The sequence below is a fragment of the Hakea prostrata genome, chromosome 1, assembly GCF_041222555.1.
Source record: "Hakea prostrata isolate BN-2017 chromosome 1, UWA_Hpros_2, whole genome shotgun sequence".
In the NCBI taxonomy this organism is placed as follows: Eukaryota; Viridiplantae; Streptophyta; class Magnoliopsida; order Proteales; family Proteaceae; genus Hakea; species Hakea prostrata.
In genome coordinates, this window is record NC_142600.1 from 47,370,591 (window position 1) to 47,386,531 (window position 15,941).

The window sequence follows — 15,941 nt, forward strand, 5'->3', positions numbered from 1 at the left end:
CTAAAATTCTTTTGAAACCCGGAGAGCAGCAGGATCGGGAAAAGTATTGCCGATTCCACAAGGACTATGGTCATTACACTAATGACTGTCGTCATCTGAAGGCGGATATTGAGAGATTGATATCTCAGGGACACCTGTCCAGTTTTGTTAGCAGGAGAAGGGAGGAGCCACGCGGGCCACGTGCGGCTGCCCCTAAAAGAAATCGTTTGGTTAGTTCAGAACGATCGAGGGAGGCCCCGAAGTCCAAAAAAGGCAAGGAGGTGATTGAATCTGCTACTCGGTCACCGATGTGAAACCCAGCCCTAACCTTGACCCGGAAACCTTGTTATTTGTAGGTCCGATGACCCGAAGTAAAGTAAGAAGTCAGCTTTGGGCCATCCCAGTAGAGGACTTGGTGTCTGGCTTTGAATCCATGAAGGTTGATGATGAGGTTCTATTTATGGAAACAGAATCCTGATGAAGATCTAATTAGTTGATGGACTTGGAGTGCTCTCTATCTTGGTTTGAAGGCATTTCTACCTACTAGGTAAGTCACTTGACTTGTGTGCAAAACCCCTTTAGGTTTGGATTTGATCTGGGCCTTCAATTCCCTGTTTTGGCCTTGCTGTCTCGCATTGGTCGACTGATTGGTCGATGGGCCGATCGACCAATCCACTCGACCAATGGGTGTCTGTCTTTGGCAATTAGGTTGATTCTTGCTCTATTTAAGTCTAACCTCGAGTCCACTTCGTATTTGCTGCCTCCAAACCCTCTCGGAACGAACCAAAGACCTCTCGCAAGTCATCTCTCTTGCATCCTTGGAGTTTTCTTGGCGGATCTTCGTCGGAACTCTTCTTTTTGCATCAAAAGGTATGTCTACTCTCTCTTCTTCTCCTACATCTTTGTTTTTCTTTCCTTTTTGAGTTGAGACAGTAGAAGAGATGCTGCATCCTCTGTTGCAAACATCTCTGAACATGTTCTCATGATCATCCTAAGGATTTAAGGCTAGAACAATGATCTTAACCATGATCATTGCAAGCTTTTGAAGGATTCATGATCAAACCATGATTTAATCTCTGTTAATTTCCTAATCTGAATTCTGATCTCTTTGGATCTTCTTTCATTGATCATGTTAGTGGTTAATGGTTGTGTTTTCTTTCTATGATCCATAATCTATACAATTTTAGTTGTTCTCTTCTACCTTACTATGTGTTCTTCATGATGCATGATAGTACATATATGGTAGGTTTTATTTCCTTATTTAGATTTATGCTTCTAAGCCTTATTCTATGAAGACTTATGCATGTTTTCATGTTTTCATTACCGAAAGCAATGATCCATCCTCCTATTGTTCTTGTCCTTGTTTTCTATTTCAAAATTCATCAAGATCCATGTTTGATTTATTTATGGTAACTTTTTGTTTCCTAATTTGGATCTTGATACCTTGATTTGATTAGTGTTTTGAGGTCCCCTATATGCTAGAATACTACTGATGTAGTCTACCCCTTGATTAGTACCCTTTTGAACCACCAAATTCGGATTTCATATCTCAAAACTCTGATTTTCTAAGTTATCGTCTCGCATTGGTCGATCGATTGGTCGACTGGACCACTCGACCAATCCACTCGACCAATGAGTTCAAAGCAACTCCGGAATTGGTCTGCTTCGGATGCTTTGCTATATTTTCTGTTAGGGATCTTTCCTAATATGTTGTATATACTTGTTTAGGACCTTCTTCTCAAGTTTGCCAAGATCTTACTTGATTTCTTAGGATTCTTTGCGAGTTATAAAAGGTAAGGATGGTTATTTCCTTAATTACATAGATAGCATGAATCTAGTTTCTATATTTGAATATCATTAATATGTTTCCTAAATTAGATTCTTACAATGATATTCTACTGTTGCATAACTTTGATTACAGTAGCGTTACTTATTCATATTGAATTGATTCATGTATGATTTACTTACCAATGTTATACAAATGATTGTAAATATTGATTTCTTTCCATATATGGAGTTACCATATATGTGATGATATGAATTGATGCATGTGTATGCTTACGTATGGTTTGGAAAGGAGAGGTGTCCTTTTGACATTTCTGTCCTTGGACTACTACGGGAATATTATGGGATGTTTCCGGAGATGCCCTCTGGACACCTTCCTAAACTGTTGGATGACATATCTAGGATTGTCTAGTAGTGTTTGGCTAGGATGTCCTGTTATGTCGGACCCTAATCGGAGGGGTATTGAGACCGAACGACCCGTGGTAGCAATGGGGATTCATGGGCGCTCAAGACCGGTAACCAACCCGTGAGAGGACAGGAATCACATTGTGGGGGCCATTTATTGGTAGGGTTGCATATGGTTAGACTTGGGCTCACGGGCGCTTAAGACCGGTAACCAACCCGTGAAAGGACGTGAGAGCTTCCCGTTTACCATATGTGGATGATCAATAGGGTTGGTGAGTCCGTAGTCGTGGACTATGAGGACTCTAGTGTGAAGGATACCGGAAAGGATCGTCGGGGACGAGGAATGGAAGTATCCGGATCCGACTTGATGTAACCAAGTAGAAGACTTGCATTTGGCTAGGTATTACCCCGACATGCGCCAAGATTTATACCAAATGGTTGTGAGAGAGTGTGTTGACTTAACCCCCCGCCAAGGTTTGTCCCGAGGGATGAAGGACCCATTACCAATCGGCTGCTCAAGACCGGTGAAATGATCCGTGAGAGAATCCAAGATATCTTAAATGGTTGAGGATGTGAGTGGACTTTCCTAAAGAAGTACGGTGCTATGACTTAAAGCATGTCCGCCAATAGAGACCAAGCATACATAGAGTTAGAAACATTCATTCATTGTTTGTCTCATATCATATTGCATTTATGTTTGTTCCGGAATTCGCCATTTATGTTATTATGGATTTTAATCGCTTTACCGAGTTTCTTTGAAACTCATTCCTTTATTGTACAATGTTGTTAGACTATCCCTGCAGTACGGAATACTATGACGGTCCCTATGAAGAAGCGCAAGGCGAAGAGGCATATCTCCAGGAAGGTGATTGCGGTTACCACAATTACTCGAAGATTCCACGGGTGGTTATGCTCCGTACGATGCTTAGTCCGACCATTGAGTGGAAGCGTCCTTGTGCTATTTATGAGATCTACACCTACAAGGATGTCGTCTACAAAGTGGAGAATAATTTAGTTACCCAATGTACTTGCTACCGGGATTAGCTTTTATCTAGTTTATTCTTTCGAGCTACTTTTCCGCTGGATGTAAAGTGGGATTTTTGCTTCACTTTACTTATCCGTTTGACACTCGATTATATCTATTATTCCGTTTCGTTTATGATTCATTCTTTCATTATTGGATCTATGATTTATCTTCCGCACTCTTGTTATGGTTGTTCATGATTATGTTATTGTTTATGTGGGAGGTTGATCACTCGATACCGATCTTCGGGCCGTGGATCACACTCTCGGGTATGCCGGATAGGGTACCGGGCCGGGAGGGCGTGACAGATTGGTATCGAGCCCAAGGTTCGAGGAGATCCTAACCACAAAAGGCAACAACCGAACATTCCCGAGTCATTGATCCGAAGTGACTCTTCTACTCTTAGAAGTGAATAATAGAACACCGAATTAGAAACTTGAACTTTGAGGCATAACGTAACATTTCGAATAACATACCATAATTATACTTGAACAAATGACACTAATGCAAGGAAAAGAAAAGTGCATAACATACAATAATTAAAGAGAAACAAAATGAACTTCATTAATTTCAAAAGTTTTTACAATGATTACATCTGAAATGCATAAATGGAAAATCCTAAGGTACAATCTATCCGGGTGATCTACTCGATCTCTATATGCTCCGAACTCCCTCGCTAGCCGAGTCACCCGATGCTCTATCTCGTCCCGTCGAGACTCCATCCTCTCGTACATCTGCTTCTCCGTCCGACCTCCATCCTCTCTAGCATGGAAGTCATCGATCTCATCTCGTGCACAAAGATCTGAAGTCTCCGGAACCGCATGTGAAGGGCCACCCGCCTCGAAGTGTGATGAAGGAAACTCGTGATGCACGGGCTCAGCCTCGCGCATATCTCAGTATCATCTCCGGCCTGATCATCACTATCGGGACCGATATCCTCTCCTTCATCCTCCGATCCCTCATCCTCATCCTCCGATTCACCATCATCCTCACCCTCCGGACCAGGAGATCTCTCTAACCGATGTAGTCTCATCCGTCGAATGGTCCGAGTCCCAATGGGGTATCCCCGTGATCTAGTGTCCATCGGAGTATCCTCGAAACTCACCCCGAAATGCCCGAAGATCAAAGTCGAAGCCTCCCATAGCAAAGGTTCCGCATGCTAGGCCGCAGAACTAAGTCCAAGCATGACCCGCTGAATGATGTAAGAAAGATCGATCTCGAAGCCCATGTAGATGCGGTAAATGACCAAGGCCTCCATCACCGTGACCCGATGGTGATGTCCGGCTTTCGGCATGATGTTCCGGCCGACTATGCGACCGATAATACGTGCAGAACCCGTCATCCGTCCGCTAGTCCACGGTGTGAAGCATCGGCGGCTATCCCATAGCGTAGAGCATATCTCGCGAAGCTCGTACGGCATCGGGATCGATGGCTGTCCAGTGTCCGCTCCCGCAGGTATCCACACACACCGCCGTGGGTAGTAAGGGACCTGCAAGATCTCGGCCGTTGTCCGGGTAGAGAAGCGAATCTGAGTCCGGTGGACCCCGCTCCCGAGGACAAGTCCGAGTGGATGTCCCCGGCCCCGAGCCTCCTCTCGTGTAAGTAAGGTTGCTGAAGAACAACCTCACTAGCTCCGGTATACCGGCAAATCCTCGGTGAAGAGGTGAGTCCACCGTAAAGTGTCGAACCTCCGCCGGATCCCGAAGGTTCCGAGCTGGCGTAAGTGAAGTAGACGCCCCATCTCGATGTTACAATAGCTGAAGTAGGCCTCGCATGCAAACTCGGCCCGAGGTGTGTCAAATAGGTCCGGTCTCCTAACCTCCTCTCTCGGGCTCGAAAGGAACCCGACCTCTCGCCCCCGAGAGCACCTACGATGCGACCTCTACCTCTACCTCCTCCCTCGTCCTCCCCTCTCGCATGATGTATCCGTGGAAGAGACAAGAGACAATTCCAATTAGTGCTATTTCAAGATTTGAGCCAAAAGGGTATTTTCGTAATTTTTCGGAAAATTTCAAATTTGGGGGAAATTCGATTTGAACATACTAGCATGTGCACAATACTTGGAATTTCATGTCTATGAAGTTGTTTTGATGAAAATCGATCGAAAACATGGATTAAAGCGAAAAATTCAGCAAGAAGAAATTTGGGGATTTTGCAATTTAGGTCAAAATTGGATTTTTGAAAAGTTGAAATTGGTTAAATCAAATTGTATGGACCTATCTACAATGTCATCTTGAGCATGTAGCATTTGATCTCGTGCGAAAATTTCAAGCGGTTTGAGAGAAAACGAAATTTTCCTAAAGATATCGATTTCGGTATAAAACTTTGCGAGATGAGCACCAAATGTGTTAAAACTTGTTGTCTATGCATGTCATTGTGTTTAAAACCTAGGGAATATGTTTCTAAGCATTCCTAAGCATGATTTCTAGCATTGGATACAAGTAAAGCATGGTTTTATTGAAATGCAAGCATGAGAAGATGGAAATGGAAGAAAGAATGAGAGATTTACCTTGTTTGTGAAGATGGTGTGTTGTGGTGTTGTTGTTGAAGCACTAAATCACCTCAAGAACACTTGTGGGAACTCTTGGATATTTTCCCTAGAGCTCTCTCACCTTTGGAAGAAGTTAGAATGAGGTTGGAATGTGGAAATGAGGCTTATAATGCGAATTTTCGGATTCTCGTCTTCATTGGTCGACCGATTGGTCGATCGGGTCACTCGACCAACCACTCGACCAATGGTCACGTTGACCTCATTTGCTGTTGAATTTTTGGAAAATGTGATTTTTGCCTTATGGAATATTGTTTGATGACTATATGGATATATTTGAGCATGATTTAAGTTTTCAAATCATTTGGACTTGTGGTTTATGTTGAATCTTCGAAATTCGGTATTTTGACGTCTCGGTTTTTGCAGTAATGGTTACTCCGAGAAGTGGGCGTGGTGAATCCAGTGGTCATGGAGGTGGTGAAATACCTCGGGGAGGTGGTGAAGTACCTCATGGAGGTGGTGAGATACCAAATGCTGATCAGTGGTACTCATGAGATCCCCGGTGCCCCGAATGTTGGAAGTTTCAGAGATATTGCCAATATTATGGGCAATATGATGCAGCAGCAAGCAGCCTCGGCTCAACCAGATGTTGGTGGGTTTCATGACTCGCATAATGAGACCCGGCTGGTGCTAATGTGAATCCTCATGCCGCAGTCCCGAATGCGGGAGGTTTAGCTGGAACTCCTCATACTCGCCCGATGGAGAGTTTTCTCAAGATGCAAGTACCCACTTTTACCGGTGTTACCAAGGACCCCTTGTTTCCTAACAAGTGGCTTCGTGAGTTGGAGAAGGCTTTCCGGCATCCGCAATGCTCGGAAGCTCGAAGATTTTGTTTGCCGAGCGTGTGAAGTTGCAACAAGAAGCCGATGCATGGTGGATCTCCACTCGTCCCGTTTTTGGAAGGTTTGCATGCAGGAGTTGTAACTTGGGAGTTATTCAAAGAGGCTTTTTGTATGAACTACTTTCCCGAGGCGGTGAAGGATGCAAAGGAAGCCGAGTTTATGATTCTCGACTCAAGGAACTTTGCCCGTGTTGGAGTACCAACAGAAGTTCGAGGAGCTTCATTTCTTTGCTCCGATTCTTTGAAGGAAGACCTCGCCAAAGCAAAGAAGTTCTTCAAAGGATCGCGCCCGCCATTAAAGCTTATCTCACAGTCCAGCCTATAGTGAGCTATGCTCAAGTGGTGCAGAACTCGAAGAAGTTGGAAGAAACAGAGAAGGAAAGTGCTCGTGGTGCAGAAGCCTTGCGCTCAAGGAATTCTGGTTTGGTGGATCGCAATGACCGTCGTTATGTGAGACCTACACCCTACCCCACTCCTACCTTTCGTGCTAAGAGTGTAGGTCGAACACGGGTTTTCAGCAGCCCGGCGCGCTTTAAACAAAGATGGCGGAAACCGACCACCAGCAAATGCAAGTGCAAGTGCAAGTGCGAGTGCAAGGCCTTTTGTTCGTAAGTCCTCTCGTTGCAGCCACCCCCGTTGGATCCAAAGCAATCCCGTTTGCTTCTACCGCAAGCAAGCTGGTCATTTTGCTCGTGCTCTGTCCGGGCGGCCCGCCCAGCAGCAGCCCGCCCCGCTGGTGAAGAGTGCTCCCGCTCCTCCCTCTCGGTAGAGTTTTCAGTATTTCCAGATCGAGCAGGATCCAAGCCATGATGTGATTACGTGTACATTGTTAGTCGCTTCTATTTCGCATTTGTCTTATTTGATACGGGTGCATCTCATTCGTTCATGTCATCTCGCATTCATCAAGAAGACTAACCTAGTCCCCGAGAAGTTGTCTAGTTGTTTATTGATTAGTACACCCACTGGTCCCGTTGTGAAACTAGATAAGGGGTTATCTAAATGTCCCGTGTTGATTGGTGAGAAGAACTTGGAAGCCAATTTTGTGATTCTTGACATGAAGGACTTCGATGTTATTTTGGGAATTGATTGGCCGACAGCCCATAAAGCCGTGTTCCTTTGTTCCTCAAAGAAGATTCAGTTCCATATATGTGGAAGTCCGGTCTTTGAATTTCAAGGTGAAAAGAGAAGGGTTTGTAAGAAGGTGCTGTCAGACCGATGCAAGTCTATGCCCTAGTGGATGATGCTTCATCCGAAGGCAAGGGTATAGTGGAGAAAAGAGTCGATGAAGTCGAGTTGTCTGCGACTTTGTTGATGTCTTCCCCGATGATCTATCAGGAGTGCCTCCCGGACAGAGATGTCGAATTCTCCATTGATCTCGTCCCCGGTGCCGCTCCGGTATCTAAAGCTCCGTATAGGATGGCTCCTACCGAGTTGAAAGAGTTGCAAAATCAGTTGAATGAGCTCATTGATAGAGGTTTCGATACAGCCTAGTGTGTCACCTTGGGGAGCTCCGGTCTTGTTCGTCAAGAAGAAAGACGGTAGTATGCGCTTGTGCATCGACTACCGTGAGTTGAATAAGTTGACTATCAAGAATAGATATCCACCGCCCGTAATCGATGATCTCTTCGATCAGTTGAAGGGTGCAGTTGTGTTCTCGAAGATTGACTTAAGGTCCGGATATCACCAATTGAAAGTGAAGTCTAGTGATATCTTCAAGACAGCTTTCCGAACGCGGTATGGTCACTACGAGTTTAGAGTCATGCCTTTCGGATTGACCAATGCTCCCGCGGTGTTCATGGACCTCATGAACCGAGTATTTCATGATGTGCTTGATAAGTTTGTGATTGTTTTCATTGATGACATCTTGATCTATTCGAAGAGCGAAGAAGAGCATGCGAGTCATCTAAGTTTCACTTTGCAAAGGTTGCGGGAAAAGAAGTTGTTTGCTAAGTTTAGCAAGTGTGATTTCTCGGCTTAAGAGAGTGGTTTTCCTTGGTCATGTAGTTTCAGCCGAAGGTATTCGTGTCGATCCCGAAAAGGTCCAAGTCGTGGCTGATTGGGAGAGACCGAAGTCAAGAACGGAAATAAGAAGTTTTCTAGGATTGGCGGGTTACTACCGAAGGTTTATTGAGAACTTTTCTCGGTTGGCTGCTCCTATGACTAAGTTGACCAGGAAAGAAGAGAAGTTTGTTTGGTCTGACGCCTGTGAAAAGAATTTTCAGGAGTTGAAGGATAGATTGACAAGTGCCCCGGTTTTGACTATACCTGATAGTTCCGGTGGTATGACAGTTTATACCGATGCGTCAAAGATTGGTTTGGGTTGTGTACTGATGCAACATGGCAAGGTCGTAGCCTATGCTTCTCGGCAATTGAAGGATTATGAGCGGAATTACCCCACTCACGATCTAGAACTTGCCGCCGTTGTCTTTGCTTTGAAGATTTGGAGACATTATCTTTACGATGAGAAGATTGCCATTTTCACGGATCATAAGAGTTTGAAATACTTCTTTACCCAAAAGGAGTTGAACATGAGACAAAGGAGATGGTTGGAACTCGTCTCCGATTATGATTGTGATATTCAAGATCATCCCGGGAAAGCAAATGTTGTTGCCGATGCTCTTAGTAGGAAGAACCAGAAGAAGACTTTGGATTTAAATGCTTTGAGTTTACCATTGTGGTCTTCTATTGAGAGTTTTGGTTTGGAAATCGTCCCCGAGAATTCTGATTTTATTCTTTTCGCCATGACGGCAAGATCTGGTCTTAGAGATAAGATTGTTGCTCACAGAGTTCTCGATCCGGAGTTTTTGACCAAAGTTGAGAAGATTTCTTCGAATCCCGAGTCGGATCCCGACTTTGGTATATCCATGGATGGTGCTTTGTTGTTTAGAGGAAGACTGTGTGTGTGCCTCGCAAACGATGAAGTTAAGAATGAAATATTGAAGGAAGCACACCCGGGGTCTTTATCAGACACCCGGGAAGCACCAAGATGTACAAGGACTTGAAGGAACATTTTTGGTGGATTGGTCTAAAGGCGGATGTTGACGATTTTGTTGCCAAGTGTGAGACTTGCCAACGTGTGAAAGCCGTCCGACAACCTCCATCTGGATTACTTCAACCCCTTCCTATTCCTAGTTGGAAGTGGGAAGATATCTCCATGGACTTTGTGACTAGCTTGCCTCGGACAAGTAAAGGCAATGACACCGTGTGGGTGATTGTTGATAGGTTGACCAAATCAGCCCATTTCATTCCTATGAAGATCACTCATACCTCCGGATAAGCTAGCCAGGCTTTATGTGGATAATGTGGTTCGTCCTGCATGGTGTGCCTTTGAGTATTGTTTCGGATCGTGATCCTAGGTTCACCTCAAGGTTTTGGAACAGCTTTGCAGAAGGCCTTGGGAACCCAATTGAACTTGAGTACAGCTCATCATCCACAGCCGATGGACAATCCGAGCGGACAATTCGGACATTGGAAGACATGCTCGGATCTTGCGTGGTGGATATGGGTGGTAATTGGGATGAACACCTAGCTTTGGTTGAGTTTGCCTATAACAACAGCTTATCAAGCAACAATAGGCATGGCTCCATTCAAGGCTTTGTATGGTAGTACTTGTAGGACACCTTTGTACTGGATCGAGACAGTGAAAGAAAAGTCTTAGGTCCCGAGATGATTGAAGCTACAAGTGCTATGGTAGATATGATAAGAGAAAGGATTAAGTCCGCCAATCGAGACAGTAAATCTTATGCCGATAAGAGAAGGACCGATTTGGAATTTCAAGTTGGAGAGAAAGTCTTTCTCAAGGTCTCACCAATGAAGGGTGTGATGAGATTCAATGTTAAGGGAAAGCTTAGCCCTCGTTACATTGGACCTTTCGAGATTTTGGAAAAGGTTGGACCTGTTGCGTATCGATTAGCATTACCTCCGTCTCTTGCTGGTGTGCACAATGTGTTCCATATTTCGATGCTCCGAAAATACATAGAGAATCCGGAACACATTTTGCAGCAAGCACTGAAGGACTTAGTGCTGATTTGACCTATGATGAAGAACCGGCCGAAATCCCGGATAGGAAGGACAAGCAGCTGCGGAATCGCGCCATTCCTTTGGTGAAGATTCGGTGGAAGAACCATACCCCTGAAGAAGCTTCTTGGGAGAAGGAAGAAGACATGAAGGAGAAGTTTCCTTACCTCTTTGGAAGCACAGTACGCTTTCAATTTCGGGGACGAAATTTCTTTAAGGGGGGAGAATGTGAAACCCAGCCCTAACCTTGACCCGGAAACCTTGTTATTTGTAGGTCCGATGACCCGAAGTAAAGTAAGAAGTCAGCTTTGGGCCATCCCAAGAGAGGACTTGGTGTCCGGCTTTGAATCCATGAAGGTTGATGATGAGGTTCTATTTATGGAAACAGAATCCCGATGAAGATCTAATTAGTTGATGGACTTGGAGTGCTCTCTATCTTGGTTTGAAGGCATTTCTACCTACTAGGTAAGTCACTTGACTTGTGTGCAAAACCCCTTTAGGTTTGGATTTGATCCGGGCCTTCAATTCCCTGTTTTGGCCTTTGTTGCCGCATTGGTCGACCGATTGGTCGATCGGGCCGCCGACCAATCCACTCGACCAATGGGTGCTGTCTTTGGCAATTAGGTTGATTCTTGCTCTATTTAAGTCTAACCTCGAGTCCACTTCGTATTTGCTGCCTCCAAACCCTCTCGGAACGAACCAAAGACCTCTCGCAAGTCATCTCTCTTGCATCCTTGGAGTTTTCTTGGCGGATCTTCGTCGGAACTCTTCTTTTTGCATCAAAAGGTATGTCTACTCTCTCTTCTTCTCCTACATCTTTGTTTTTCTTTCCTTTTTGAGTTGAGACAGAGAAGAGATGCTGCATCCTCTCGTTGCAAACATCTCTCGAACATGTTCTCATGATCATCCTAAGGATTTAAGGCTAGAACAATGATCTTAACCATGATCATTGCAAGCTTTTGAAGGATTCATGATCAAACCATGATTTAATCTCTCGTTAATTTCCTAATCTGAATTCTCGATCTCTTTGGATCTTCTTTCATTGATCATGTTAGTGGTTAATGGTTGTGTTTTCTTTCTATGATCCATAATCTATACAATTTTAGTTGTTCTCTTCTACCTTACTATGTGTTCTTCATGATGCATGATAGTACATATATGGTAGGTTTTATTTCCTTATTTAGATTTATGCTTCTAAGCCTTATTCTATGAAGACTTATGCATGTTTTCATGTTTTCATTACCGAAAGCAATGATCCATCCTCCTATTGTTCTTGTCCTTGTTTTCTATTTCAAAATTCATCAAGATCCATGTTTGATTTATTTATGGTAACTTTTTGTTTCCTAATTTGGATCTTGATACCTTGATTTGATTAGTGTTTTGAGGTCCCCTATATGCTAGAATACTACTGATGTAGTCTACCCCTTGATTAGTACCCTTTTGAACCACCAAATTCGGATTTCATATCTCAAAACTCTGATTTTCTAAGCTACTGTCTACATTGGTCGTTTGATTGGTCGACTGGACCACTCGACCAATCCACTCGACCAATGAGTTCAGCAACTCCAGAATTGGTCTGTTTCGGATGCTTTGCTATATTTTCTGTTAGGGATCTTTCCTAATATGTTGTATATACTTGTTTAGGACCTTCTTCTCAAGTTTGCCAAGATCTTACTTGATTTCTTAGGATTCTTTGCGAGTTATAAAAGGTAAGGATGGTTATTTCCTTAATTACATAGATAGCATGAATCTAGTTTCTATATTTGAATATCATTAATATGTTTCCTAAATTAGATTCTTACAATGATATTCTACTGTTGCATAACTTTGATTACAGTAGCGTTACTTATTCATATTGAATTGATTCATGTATGATTTACTTACCAATGTTATACAAATGATTGTAAATATTGATTTCTTTCCATATATGGAGTTACCATATATGTGATGATATGAATTGATGCATGTGTATGCTTACGTATGGTTTGGAAAGGAGAGGTGTCCTTTTGACATTTCTGTCCTTGGACTACTACGGGAATATTATGGGATGTTTCCGGAGATGCCCTCTCGGACACCTTCCTAAACCGTTGGATGACATATCTAGGATTGTCTAGTAGTGTTTGGCTAGGATGTCCTGTTATGTCGGACCCTAATCGGAGGGGTATTGAGACCGAACGACCCGTGGTAGCAATGGGGATTCATGGGCGCTCAAGACCGGTAACCAACCCGTGAGAGGACAGGAATCACATTGTGGGGGCCATTTATTGGTAGGGTTGCATATGGTTAGACTTGGGCTCACGGGCGCTTAAGACCGGTAACCAACCCGTGAAAGGACGTGAGAGCTTCCCGTTTACCATATGTGGATGATCAATAGGGTTGGTGAGTCCGTAGTCAGGGACTATGAGGACTCTAGTGTGAAGGATACCGGAAAGGATCGTCGGGGACGAGGAATGGAAGTATCCGGATCCGACTTGATGTAACCAAGTAGAAGACTTGCATTTGGCTAGGTATTACCCCGACATGCGCCAAGACTTATACCAAATGGTTGTGAGAGAGTGTGTTGACTTAACCCCCCGCCAAGGTTTGTCCCGAGGGATGAAGGACCCATTACCAATCGGCTGCTCAAGACCGGTGAAATGATCCGTGAGAGAATCCAAGATATCTTAAATGGTTGAGGATGTGAGTGGACTTTCCTAAAGAAGTACGGTGCTATGACTTAAAGCATGTCTGCCAATAGAGACCAGCATACATAGAGTTAGAAACATTCATTCATTGTTTGTCTCATATCATATTGCATTTATGTTTGTTCGGAATTCTCGCCATTTATGTTATTATGGATTTTAATCGCTTTACCGAGTTTCTTTGAAACTCATTCCTTTATTGTACAATGTTGTTAGACTATCCCGCAGGTACGGAATACTATGACGGTCCCTATGAAGAAGCGCAAGGCGAAGAGGCATATCTCCGGGAAGGTGATTGCGGTTACCACAATTACTCTGAAGATTCCACGGGTGGTTATGCTCCGTACGATGCTTAGTCCGACCATTGAGTGGAAGCGTCCTTGTGCTATTTATGAGATCTACACCTACAAGGATGTCGTCTACAAAGTGGAGAATAATTTAGTTACCCAATGTACTTGCTACTGGGATTAGCTTTTATCTAGTTTATTCTTTCGAGCTACTTTTCCGCTGGATGTAAAGTGGGATTTTTGCTTCACTTTACTTATCTGTTTGACACTCTGATTATATCTATTATTCCGTTTCGTTTATGATTCATTCTTTCATTATTGGATCTATGATTTATCTTCCGCACTCTTGGTATGGTTGTTCATGATTATGTTATTGTTTATGTGGGAGGTTGATCACTCGATACCTGATCTTCGGGCTGTGGATCACACTCTCGGGTATGCCAGATAGGGTACCGGCTGGGAGGGCGTGACAACCGATCCTTACCATCTTCGGGGGTCCAGAGCCCGAATCATTCCGGAGTCTAAAAATCAAATCCAAATTTGTTGGAGCCGGAGAGGCGCAGAAGCGGAAGAAGCTGAATGGTGAAGATTCTATCACCTTTAGCGAAGAAGACGAAAGAGACGTTTGTTTACCTCATGATGATGCTATAGTCATCAAGGTAGAGATTGCACGGCGGGAAGTGCATAGAGTATTGATTGATACAGGGTCTGCAGCTGACCTAATTTCTTACGAAGTGTATCAAAAATTGAAGGTGGATCGAGGACTTGATGAAACCTTCATCTACACACCTATATGGCTTTGCGGGGGTCATCTGCGCAGAGCGGAAGGATCGGTTCAGTTGGATCTTTCCATTGGAAGTTTTCCCAAAGAAACAACTGTCCGAATCAATTTTTTGGTGGTTCGAGAACTACCAGCCTATAATATGATTCTCGGGCGACCATCTTTATCCAAGATAGGTGCTATTGTTTCGACAAAGCACCCGAAGATAAAATTCCCGACCGATATGGGAATCGGTCAAGTCTCCTCCGACGAGTAAGATCTCTCGGCAGTGTTATGTTGCCTATTTAAAAGACAAGGAGGGTCCGAAGAAGGTTACTTCGCCCTCCCCATAGAAGATCGAGATGATCGGGAAGAGACAGAGATGCAAAGGCCCGAACCAGTGGAGAAACTGGAGCAAATCCAGCTGTGTACCGAGGATGAGAAAAAGATTACTTATGTCGGGTCCGAACAACTCGGAAGAGTTTAAAGATGAGTTGAAGTTCTTTCTTCAACGGAATAAGGATGTATTCGCATGGTCCGCCGAGGACATGCCGGGGATCGATCGGGCCATTGCAGAGCACAAACTCCGGATAGACCCTAAGGCGAAACCAAGTGATACGTAAAAGAAGAAATTTCTCTATTGAAAAGTATGAAGCCGTTCGGAACGAAGTTGAAAAACTTAAGAATTCTGGTTTCATAGAACCAATCGAGTGCCCAACTTGGTTGGCCAAACGTGGTGATGGTGAAAAAGGCAAATGGGAAGTGGAGGATGTGTACAGACTACACGGATCTAAATAAGGCTTGCCCAAAAGATTGCTACCCGTTGCCTCGGATTGACCTCTTGATAGATGCTACTGCAGGATATGAAACTTTAAGTTTCATGGATGCCTACTCGTGGTATAATCGGATCCTTATGAATAAGGAGGATGAGAAGTATACGGCTTTCATGACTGATCGTGAAAGCTATTATTACAAGGTCATGCCTTTTGGCCTGAAGAATGCAGGAGCAACATATCAGAGGGCCGTCAACAAGATTTTCAAAGAGCTGATAGGAAAGAATGTTGAAGCATATGTTGACGACATGCTGGTGAAAAGCTTTACAAAAGCAAATCACATTGCAGATTTGATCGAGGTTTTCTCGATCGAGGAAACATCAAATGAAGTTGAACCCCGAAAAATGTGCCTTTGGAGTCTCCTCGGGCAAATTCTTGGGTTTCATGGTATCACGAGAGGGGAATTGAGGCAAATCCCGCCAAAATACAAGCTCGATTGATATGGAGGCTCCCAAAACCGTTCGGGATGTACAATGTTTGACGAGGAGAGTTGCTGCCTTAAATCGATTTATCTCCAAGTCCTGGAGAAAAATGTTTGCCTTTCTTCAAGGCACTTAAAGACCTGAAGGGCAGTAAGGAAGCAAAGTGGATGAAGAGTGCCGTAAAGCTTTCAAGGAATTAAAAGAAGCACTTGAACAACCACCGATCCTATCCAGGAGCGAGAGAAGGGGGAAATATTACAGCTATATCTAGCGACATCCCTTTCCGGTCGGTCGCAAAGTACTTGTTCGGGAGAAAGATAAGAAATAGTGGCCGATTTACTATGTAAGCCACGTGTTGC